Here is an 11,652-nt window from a genome sequence, read left to right as displayed (position 1 = left end):
CAACTCACTCGTGCGAGTCGCTGCATCTCAACCGGACGACTTCTAAACACGTGCGTCCCCGGCAGGGGTCATGTCCCTCGTCAACCCCGGTAATTACGGCAGCAGCAGAAGGTGAATTTCAATCCCCATGGGACGGTTGAGTTGAGCCGCCTTGATTGCATTAAGTCAATCCGAACGTTCACCACGGAATCGAGTGTCGAGCAACCGGCAACTTGGCAACATCTCGTCGACGGACGCAAATATCAAAGCCAAGTTGCCTGGCAATACATCGGTGTGCGAGTCCACGAGTTTGTGACTTGGAAGTGAAGAGCTTGCTTTGTAAACGTGGATACCCGCGTGTTTTAATAAAGTGTTGCGATCTCTTGCATCCTTCACCTTTCAACTCCCGTGTCACTGCACACCACTGGAGCAGACTTAGTGACGAGCAATAGTTAACTTGGGGAGACCTTCACAAGACAAAAAACAAATCTCCCTATTATTTGTGGAAGTTGTGCACTGTATTTTGAAGCCAGGCTCTCTGCTCAACAATGTGATTTGTGATTAACAGTTCATTTGACGACGTCTCGGTCTCGTTAGTGGATAGTGGTTTTCCCCAACGTCGTTGATTCGACACATTTGTAATGTAAGACCTCCGCTGGCGGGCCAGGATTAAGTAAAATCCAAAACGATACACGGGAGTTTTTGTTTGTTCAGTACATCGATGACCGAGATGAAACCATCAACTCGCTTGGCCTTGAGAACCCGGATCCGTGTCGTGTGCGAGTCTGTGCACATGAGGGGGCAGGGCAGAGTTCACTTCGTCTTCGGCTCCAAGCGGCCCAGATCGCCAAAGGATCGAGTCTGCGAGCCCCTCTTGGCCGGCTTGGCCTGGACAGGAGGAGAGGAAACGGATTGAGTTCCAGGCCGAACCAATTGTGTTGTGCGCTTTCCACACTCCTGCAAGAGAGGCATCTACCCCAATCCTTGCTACGATCTCTCCAGTGGCTCCAATCACAATCCTGGATCAACTGCAGGATACATTTTTTATTTTACCAGGTAAGGCCCACTGAGCTATGTAGCTCTTTTTCAGAAACGCCCTGGCCACAAATGATAGCTCAATGAAGTGGCTTATGTGGAAATGTATAGCAGCCAAATACTCTAAACGCGTGACGTTGATTCCAAATGTGGAGGGAAAACCCGGAGAACCCGAAGAAAAATCCACGCGACCATGGGGAGCACATGCAAGCTCCAAATATGCAGGTTTCAGGGTCATCATGGAACCCACGACCTCATGTATACCAGGCGAGGTAGTTAATTATGAGACGTGCATTGCCAGGGCTTGAACCCCGATGCTGGGCCGTGGTGGCTCGGTGCTCTCTCAAGAGCCTAACATGCACGGGGTAGAGGTCTCACCTGTGACTCGTGCGGTTTTCCAGCCGATCATGTGCAGCACCTGGAACGTGGCCGGGATGGAGTCTTCCGTTGGCCCGTACATCTCTGTGTCAAAGCACACGCGCGTACACACAAGGATAAAGTTTCCCCCCTCCCCTGTGTAACCGTGAAACACACTTGGGGGAAAGTGCTGTTAGCGAGCACCTATTAAGGCCAGCACAGCACACAAGGGGGTGGGTGGTCGGTACCCCGCCAAACCACCTTTGTCTCCCTAGTTCTGATCTTTACACACTGGACCAGATACTCATTTGAGGCTAAGTCAAACTGGGGGAGGCCCAGGACAGGTTCAGATAATCTTAAACAATGTTGGCCGTTGCGGGAATCGAATGTGGGTCGCCAGGTTCATACCGCAGTGCACCAAATACACCGCTGCATGTGTATCAATATGGGCATATGAACACTCGCAGATACACCCACACACGTGCACACATACCCCCATATACGTATGTACATTTACATACACACCTACACAAAAACAGGTGCTTGTGATCAGTGCCGATGGAAAGCCAATGGGTTTATGCACTCAAAGTTAAAAAAACTAAAACTAAACCCATTTGTCATTAATACTGCGGCCTTAAAAGGAAAAATATATAACGAGTCACGATTTGACAACTGCCCTTCTTCATAGCGCATCAGAAGAAGCCAGGAGGGTCGTTGCCTTAATCGTCACCCGTTACATCATTTTCTCTTTAAGGCCGCAGTGCTAATGACAAATGTGTTGAGTTTTTTTGGTTATCTGTGCTCGTGCACCACTGCCAAAGCAGCCAGCAACAGCCAGCAGCCCGGAGCCAGCAGCAGCAGCATCACCAAACTGCTCCCGAAGTGGCGTCACTGTGGAGGATCATCGTCGTCATAATCGTCATCATCGTCGTCATCATCGTCATCGCCGTCATCGTCGGGCGCGCCCAGTGCACAAACCCTTGTAGATGGCAGCAGCCGCGACCATCGTGTCCCGGTGCAGCATCGCCTTCCGGTTCCACGTGCAGTTACTCTCGCCCATCCCTGATGCGCACGCACACAACAAAGATTCCCCGTGTAGCCCTAACAGACTGTTGGGGCAAGTGGCCAGCAGCAGGGGGCGGCAGTCTTTTGTCTCCCCAGTGGCGATGTTTGCACACCGCACTCGGTCATCGTTTGAGGCCGAGTCGCCCTAGCAGGGGCCCAGGACCGAATCAGATAATCACCACCGGTGTTGGCTGTGAGTGGCAATCCAACTCGGGTTGCCGTGATCGTAGCGCCGCGCGCTAACCGCTGCGCCACCGCTCCCCGAACACACAGACACGCACAGACAAACAGCACTTGAACACAGCACATTCGCCAGAAGTTCAACATACATGTTGCTCAAGCTCATCGTTCAATCCAGCAGGCCACCCTGGTTATTACTGCGGGTGTATAAAAACAAAACTATCAATGTGCACACGTATGCGCATTGGTAATACAGTACACGTCCATATATCCAATGTGTGTATGTGTCCGTATGTCAATGTTTGCCATGCAGTACCTACCCTGCAAGTCGGCCATGAGTTCGAACATCGTCGGATAACGAACCACAATCTCGTCCATATCCTAAAACCAACGCGCGCATGGGGGGGGGAATCCAGACGCGACACAGGAGACAAACACGGGGAGATGGAGCAAAAGGGAATCCAGACGCGACACAGGGACGCGGCGAGACGCGTGGACAGGAGACAAACACGGGGAGACGGAGACGGGAAGACAGACGTATAGAGGGAGAGAACGGGGACAGGAGCACACGGGCGAGGGACAGAGACACAGAGATTGGAGAGGACCATCAGTTTAGGTCGCAAGCATGTGGCAAGCTCTCGCCCTGCGAGTGATCGTCATCTTTCGTTTCACCAGACCACAGCCCTGCTGCTAAAATTCTATATTTGGAAGCCCACTGATGACACCGCTCGAATCCTTTGACCACGCTGAGGCGCCCTGAGATTCACTGTCCCTCTTGTGAATGCCCGTTATTATTATATATTTAACCAGAGGGAGGGGGGGGGGTTCAGTGGTTTACAAGCTGCACGATGAACCTCGCAACCCGAGTTCGATTCCAGGCCGCGGCTCGGCTAACATCGCTGGTGGGCGATATCCAACCTGGGCGCTGGTGGCACCTCCCCCCCGCCTCCCCTCCCCTCGACACGACGCACTGACCAGCGTGGCGAGGCATGGCCAGACAACCGTCATGACCGACGGTGCTGTATGGGAGGAGACCTTCAGCGGCGGAATAAAGACTAAATTACTGTGGTTAAGAGTGTCACCTCGTTGTGACGAGCCACGCTCAACATAACGATCCCGCCGTTGTGTAGCGGTCCGTGGCAGCGTGAGCGCGTTCTCTCGCGTTTCTTTCTACCGCCGCATGGCGGCCGCGTTCCGTCAGCGACCCGCGCACGATGCAGCACACTACCGTACTGTACAGGGGAATAGTGAACGCGTGCAAACCGCGTGCGTAATGTTTTGCACGCGACCAGGAGGCGCGCACGCGCACACATCTACGTTCATGTTCTCGTGCGTTTCTTCAAAGGTCACTAAACCTGCCATAGCGACGACCCTGACGGTGAACTTTCTTCCAATCCCGCAAGTGGTTCGTGATAACGAGGTAATCATCCATTTAGACTCGAGCACTTGAGATCTGGCAGCGTGCATGTTGACAAACAGAACAGGTGTGACGTGACAGCACCAGTGCTGCTCCTAGTGGTGCTGCGAGTGGTGCTGCTCGTTCTGCTGCAACAGACCCTGCTGCTACTTCTGCTTGCACTCCTGCTACCCTTGCTGCTTCTTTTGCTGCTAGTGCTGCCGCTGCCATGTTATCACTGCTCTCAATTCGGGTGCCGATACCGTTCGTGTCATTGTGGTTGGGACTGCTGCTAGTGCTGCTGCTGCTTCTAACGCCGCCGTCAGTGCTGTTATTCTGCTGATAACGCTGGTACTGTCACTGCTGCTGATATTACGATGCCGCCGATGCTTGCACGGACGCTGCTGGCACTCCGCTATTGCCGCTGCTGTCGGTGGCGCCAGGGCAACCGCTGCCGGCACCCGTATCACCACGTACCACGGTGAGCATGGTGAAGCCGGCGCGCGTCATCAGCCCACCCAGGTCGGCCGCCGTGGTGAAGGGCGACACGTGCGGCGAGAAGCCCCCTCGCGCTCCATCTCGGCCAGCTGCAGGGCCCCCCGCAACTCGAAGAGGCTCTCCCCGCCCAGCATAGCCCCGACAAAGACGCCGTCGGGCTTCAGCACCCTGTGGATCTGTCGGTCGAGGTCACACGGTGAGGCCACCGCCCCCGCGAATGAGTCACGTTGCTCGGATTTCACCGGCGATCTGCCAAAGTCAAGGCGTCTTGCTTCGCCGGCGAGCAATGTGCTCAAAAGCATCACCGGCCCTCAGCCAGTTGGGGTGCCGCGGTGGCGAGATGTTAACTCTCTCGCCTGGTATGCAGGACGCATGCTCTATGTTTGTCGTTTGCGTGTCTCTCTGCCGGTGGTCGTGTGGATTTTTTCCCGGATCCGCTGGGTTTTTCCCTCCCATTTAGAAACATGCATTTAGAGTATTTGGCTGCTATTATGTCCACGTGATAAACCACTTCTTTGAGCTATCATTTGTGGTGAGGTCGCTTCTGAACAAGAGCTACATAGCTCAGTGGGCCTTACCTGGTAAAATAATAAATTGTTTAGTTTCATACTTTAGTTTAGTTTAGAAAACCCACGTTTATCTCACAGGCACGTCGTGTCAGCAGATGCAGTACCCATTGGGATCTCTGACAGAGCAGTGCCACTCAGTGTGTTATAGACAGATGGTGGAAGTGGATATGACGGTGCTGGGCAGCGGTGGCTACGCCGCACTCCAGTGCTGTGGAGGCAGCGAGGGTTGGTGGATCACCGTGGCTCAGCAAGTGGACTAATCACCATCCGTTCCCATCTGTACAGTGATAAAGCGTCGCCCCCCTCGCACCTGTGGGTGTTTTTCCGGGTGCTCCGATTTCCTCCCACGTGTATAATAAACAATCATCATTAATTACTTATTTGTTTTATCAGGAAAGGCCCATCAATTAGCTAAAACATATTAAAATACAAACCCAGTGTAGCAAGGATAAGAATGAAAGAGAGTCCTACGACCCAGCGTGGCTCTCGTGGACAAGTAGTGATTATTATTATTACGTCACAAAGCTAGACAGTCCCCGGGTTGCGGAAGACCCGACTTACGGCAATCCGGACTTACAGAAAAGCTCCCATGAATCTTGTTACAAAAGAATTCAATCCGCGGAAATGTTTGCGTTAGTTAGGCAAAGCGCAAGTATTGCAGCGCGGCGAGGTTGCGGCTTCACGAGGATTAAGGTAAACGGGTTTTATATCGTTGATTTTGTTGGGAAATTGTTCAGTTTCCGACATGCAGAAAATTTGGGTTACGGATTGTTCTCGCAAACCTATCTCTTCCATAACCCGGGGACTGTCTGTAATACGGAGTTCCCTTCAAGTAAACTTCTTTTACATCCACACACCAGAGGGTGGCACCCGCAGCGGCGTTTCGCTGGTCATCGAACAAAGACGGCCACTGCATCGTGCGGCGCTTTCCGACGCGTTTCTGCGACCGTCTGGAACGCTCTACCTTCCGTTATTAGGAAGCTACTGGAGCTGTGCACTCTTAAATCATCCTCGAGATTGACAAACTCATTTCTTTAGAACTGCTTTTTGTGTTTAGTTTATTGTCCTTCGCCAGGACCCCCTATTTGCACGGTTGTCTACGTATGGTGCGAAAGAAGTTCAACGTACGTACGTACTTTAGCACGCCCTCTGCTACAGAGAGTCAAACCAATTTATGTTTTTATTTTTAAGCTACAAATTGGTAGGATATATTGATCACCAAATATACTGATAGGTTGTTTTCGTGCAGTTATTGGTAACCAGGGTGACGCCATCAGCTCCCTAGACTTGGGAATGCAGTTTAGTCTTAGACATTGGCAGCCTAAAAACAAATTTAAAAAAGACAGGATCTTGGTGATGCTGGCTGAGCGTCCCGACTCTTGAGGCACCCGGCCAGATTTAGCATTCAAAGCTTCTTCCAAATGCTTTTGGTCACACAACCGATGCAGGCGGCAGTGGGTGGAGCGGTGATTGTTTCTGCTCACCTGATGGAACGCAGCGGGCAGGTCGTTGACCCAGTGGAGGCTGCGACGGAGACGAGAGGGCGAGAGTTAGGACAAGACTTTCCGCAGGGCGATGAAGCCATGCGGTGCACACAGCCTTTCAATGAAAGGCTGTTTGCTCTACTGATGGACTCTGGAGCTCATCGCCCTCTTTAATCACACACACCGTACTTCTAAACCGCTTGCCGTGTGACAGTCAAACCAATACTCTGAGTCGGGAGATAGAATGTAGCCAAAATGAGTTAAAGATTTATCACGGTGGTCTTCTGTGCCATCATTGGTGACCAAGCCGAGAGCATAAACTCTCTCGACTTGAAAACCCGGTTCAAACAAGAGCGATTGACATTCAGATTCAAACCGAGGCTCTCAGCAGTGCCAGCTTAAGTGTCCTGCAGCTCACTTATCAGCCTTGGATCGTGTTGCTCCCCTCGTGTGCGTGGGGTTTTCTCCGGGTAGTCTGGGTTTCTCCCACACGTATAAACACAACTAGTCATCAATTTGGCTGAAAGCATCTTCAATTAAAAAACCCAATGCAGGACTCTCCTGAAAAAGTCCTATGAGTCAGTGTGGCATTCCCGGATAAATAAGTACATTTTTAGTCATCACTCGCCAGTCAGATCTTCTGTTGTTGATGCCGACTAGGTTCACAATGAGATCTCCTTCCGTCAGCGACTTAAAAAAATAAACGCACAAAATCGCGTGCACAACACACGTACCTCAGGCTGCTCAACGCCAAGTTGAATGTGTCCGTCGGAAACGGCAGGAACTCTTCGTCTGCCACAACGCAGCGAGTCTCCACCTCTGTGGCCAGGGGACGCCTCTACACGGGAGGGGGAGGGGAGGAGCATGGGTAGTGTGAGGAACGCAAGGGGGGGAGAAGACGACGGTGCAGAATTCGCGCAGGAGGGGCAGCAGTGGCAGACGGTGAACAGCGATCCGCAGCACCACAGAAGGCGGACGGCCAGGATTACACATCACTAGGCTTGTTCACGATCCATCTAATAACACCGATTTTCATGGCTCACAAGACTACACAAAATCGCACGCCTTCCCCCGCACCTCTGATTGGCAGGGTTGGCTACGTACGATGTGAAATAAATTAAACATCCGTACAACGGACTAAATATTTATGTAAATTCTGTGGAAATGTTTAAAGTGGACAGCTTCAAACAAAAGTGTTAGACAGTTGTGGAGGAAAGCGTATACATCTAAATCAGCTCAATCCTCTTGTAAATCACGTGACTTCTGAGTGGCCAACCCTCCCCTCTCCGTCGCCACCCCTTGAAAACAGACGCCGCTGCCTCCTTCGTTCAGCAAGCGTTGAGGCCCCGATGTAGCTTCTTCCTCCTGATCCCCATCTCTCCTGACCCTTTGCTCCTGTTTCTACCTTCCCTATTCTCATCCCTTTTCCCCTGATTTCCCATTCTTTCGCTTCTGTCTTTCCTTTCCCGTTCCTTTCTCTTCTTCTATACATTACGGGTATGAAGTTGCTTGTGAAAAGCCAAGACAAATTAAACCGCTATATCTGCCGGACATTCACAGTCATGCAAGCCAGAACGTAACAGTGTTATGCGAGTCGTGGACTTGTCAGTGACAGGTACAACTTGCTACAATTCATTTTCCAGATGATTTCTGCATTACTAAACTAAACTAAAACTACACTTTTAATTTACCAGGTAAGGCCCACTGAGCTGTACAGCTCTTTTTCAGAAGTGACCTGGCCACAAATGATAGCTCAACGAAGCAGCTTATCGTGGAAAATTTATAGCAGCCAAATACTCTAAACACATGTTGAGTCTAAATGTGAGGGAAAAAACGATCATGGGAAAACTCCAAATATACAGGCATCAGAGTTGGGATCGAACCCACGACCTCCTGCATACCAGGCGAGGCAGTTAACATGTCGACACCGCGGGAACAATTACAATTTCACTGCCCTTAAAATTCCCGACTCGCTCTCGAAAGGTGTCGGGTTCAAGCAAATAATTCACGGGTCAACTCATTCCCATCAATCACCATATTTTCTCCAACCTTAAAAAATAAAGAGGAATCCAAGTGGTTATCTTGCAGACACCGCCCCCACAATAGGAATGTGGAGTTTCCAGCAGTGGTTCCAGGCCTACTAATGCAAATCAGAGCTGCCCATTATTTAATCGAGCAGTTTTCTTTTGACTTCAGTTGGATTACGTTTTATTTTTCCTCCTGTTATTCCAACCGTACTTTTTGCATAGCACGTAGAGCAGATAATTTATCTGTGTGTGTTAGAAACAGGCACAAAACGGTTCTATCACGCTACTTCTGAGAACCATTCAAGCACGTTGAGGCCTTGTGTGAATTGCACAATAGAAAACCGAGTTTATTATGATTACTATTAAGTAATCTCTTATCCACACTACACTCTGCCGTGTGCCCAAGTTATATTGCACGTATGACGTCACAACCCACCAGGGCATCGTGCGTCGGGTCCGTCTGGATCATCAGCTCCACGGTCTCCTGGAACGGAAAATGCGTACCGGTGTTAGCCAGAATATGAATAATTATTCATACTGGAGGAATCTGATGAGCTATAAAGCTCTTTTCACAGATGTCCAGGAGGGGCAGGTAAGGACGTTTACAACAAACAAAACACGATCGTAGTGCAAAATATAAGAACGGTCAACAAATCACCCAAACATACAAAATACAACTAAACCATCTCCATCCTACCAGACAAAGCCCACCTAGGTATTCACTTATTTTCAGAAGCAATCTGGCCACAAATGATAGCTCAACAAAGTGGCATATCATTTGGACATTTATAGCACTAAAATAATTACAATTATTTCAACCCACAATACACGTCATTGTGCAGATGCACCCTGTACCGAGTGCGCACGAGCTGTGAGGATGAGAAACAGTTGAGGCACATTAAAAATGAGCCGCAGTGAATGATTCATATCACCATGAATTGAACATTTAATGTTACGAGGATTACCTTCTTCAGTGATGACAGTGAACGTATATAAAGTTGGCCTGCAGCAACAGGCTGTATGAAAGTGTAAGACCCAGGGCTGGGCTGTCACAGCAAAAGGGGTTCCACGGTGGCGAGATGTTAACTACCTCGCCTGGTATGCAGGGGGTCGTGGGTTCGACCCCGACACCTGTATATTTGGAGGTTTGCATGTCCTCTCTCCCTGTGGTCACGTGGATTTTTCTCCAGGTCCTCCGGTTTTTACCTCCACATTTAGAAACATGTGGTTCAGAGTAAATGGCTGCTATAAATTTCCACATGATAAGCCACTTCGTTGAGCTATCATTTCTGGCCAGGTCGTTTCTGAAATATGGCTATGTAGCTCAGTGGACCATACCTGGTTAAAATAAACATGTGTGCTGTTCCTCTTTAGGCTCTATCGCAGTGAGCACCACAGTGAAGCGCGTGTCCTGTACTCCAGAGCTCACCTTATTGAGGTGCTGAGCAATGTATCCACGCCCAGCACCCACATCCAGGGCCATGGGGAACATCCTGTGAGTGCGATATCATTATTTGTTCCATTTACCGCTCACGTCATTAAAAATACATTAGTCGGGTGCCTCCCTGCTCAAACGAGCATTGGTGCAGTGCTCCTCTCCATCCATAGCCTGAAACAGTTCACGGGAATTCCACATTATGCTTTGTGTTGATTTTTTTTTACCTCCCCCGTACTCGATTAGACGGTTGGCTAATATGGTGCGAAAGAAGTTTACATACATTCATATGGCAGAGATCATCGTCAACCATAGGTTGACTACTGTTTACTTAAAAAAAAGAGGTGATTTAATTAATAGACCTTGGAGGGATGATGGTGATGGTGCCCAGATGACCTGAAATGGGATGTGTATTCATGACCCTCAGATTGCAAGTTACATTTTCTAACCCACTGCTCCACCTGGATATGTAAAATTGTATAACCACCTCATCTACTGTATTACATATAGCAGCTTAATATGGCGATGCAGTCATTGTGGTCAATGTTGTAGATGCCACCACACCTCTACGATGTAGTGATGATTAGTGGCTGATTAAGCATTCCCCCACGCCCCCCCAGCGGCTGTCAATGCTGTTTGCCTACAGGAGACGCCACTCTGCTTTTGATCTGTGTCAGACTAAACCGAGGCATTTAACGTCTCCCTACGCCCCCCAGAAATTTGACAAAGTGTCATAATTCAGGGTGGCAAGAATCAATATTTGTTTCTGTTTCGTTTCTCGTTTGTTCCATCTCATTCACTCCATTAGCCTAAATATAGCAACGGATACTGTTTGTTCAGTTGAGGTGGTTCGGGCACCTGGTAAGGATGCCCCCCAGTAGACCCCCCCTGGAACTCTACCGGGCACGTCCGACTGGGCGAAGGCCCCCAGGGCCGGCCCAGGACACGCTGGCGGGACTATGTCGCTCAGCTGGCCTAGGAATTCCCCAGGAAGAACTAGAGTCTGTGTATAGTAGTGTACAGTAGTGTAGTAATGCATAGCTGAGGTGTGGACTCGAGTCATGTGACTTGGACTCGAGTCAGACTCGAGTCATGAATTTGATGACTTCAGACTCGACTTGGACTTGCATAACAATGACTTTGTCCCACCTCTGGTGCATAGTAATGCAGTGCTGGAGTCTGTCGCCAGGGAAAGGGAGGTCTGGACCGCTCTACCCAACACGCTGCCACCGCGACCCTCACCAGGACAAGCGGACTGAGAAACGAACGAACGAAATAGTGAAGTGCTCAGATGTATGATTTGATTTCGTATATTGTGAGCGTAAGAATCGATATATGCTCACTGGAGGCGTGTGGTGGTGTGCCTCACCTTGAAACGTCGAACAGTCGGTCGACAATCTGTTCCGCCACCTGCCGAAGCATGCAGAGCCACATCTCGGGTTAAAATTCACCTCAACCGAATATGCCGATTGAACCCCCCGATCACCCATGGTGATCAACAATTACTAAGGCACGGCTGTCCCAGTGCCATTCAATTTCCGTGATTGTAAAAGTTACAAAAAAGGGCATGCTGATGGTGGCCCCCAAATTCGTGTTGGAAATTCCACATTCATATGGTGGGGTGCCA

General features: G+C 49.9%; 1 pseudogene; it reads right to left on the bottom strand.

Moving 5' to 3' along the window:
* Positions 1 to 314: 314 nt before the first annotated feature.
* LOC133342228 (arginine-hydroxylase NDUFAF5, mitochondrial-like) overlaps positions 315 to 11,652 on the bottom strand; it is a 13,596-nt pseudogene continuing 2,258 nt past the window's right edge.

Source organism: Lethenteron reissneri, chromosome 14 (genome assembly GCF_015708825.2).
Source record: "Lethenteron reissneri isolate LAM-NWPU_2019-01 chromosome 14, ASM1570882v1, whole genome shotgun sequence".
Classification (NCBI taxonomy): Eukaryota; Metazoa; Chordata; class Hyperoartia; order Petromyzontiformes; family Petromyzontidae; genus Lethenteron; species Lethenteron reissneri.
Note: the sequence above shows the minus strand (reverse complement) of the source record. Positions and strands in the feature narration are given on the sequence as shown.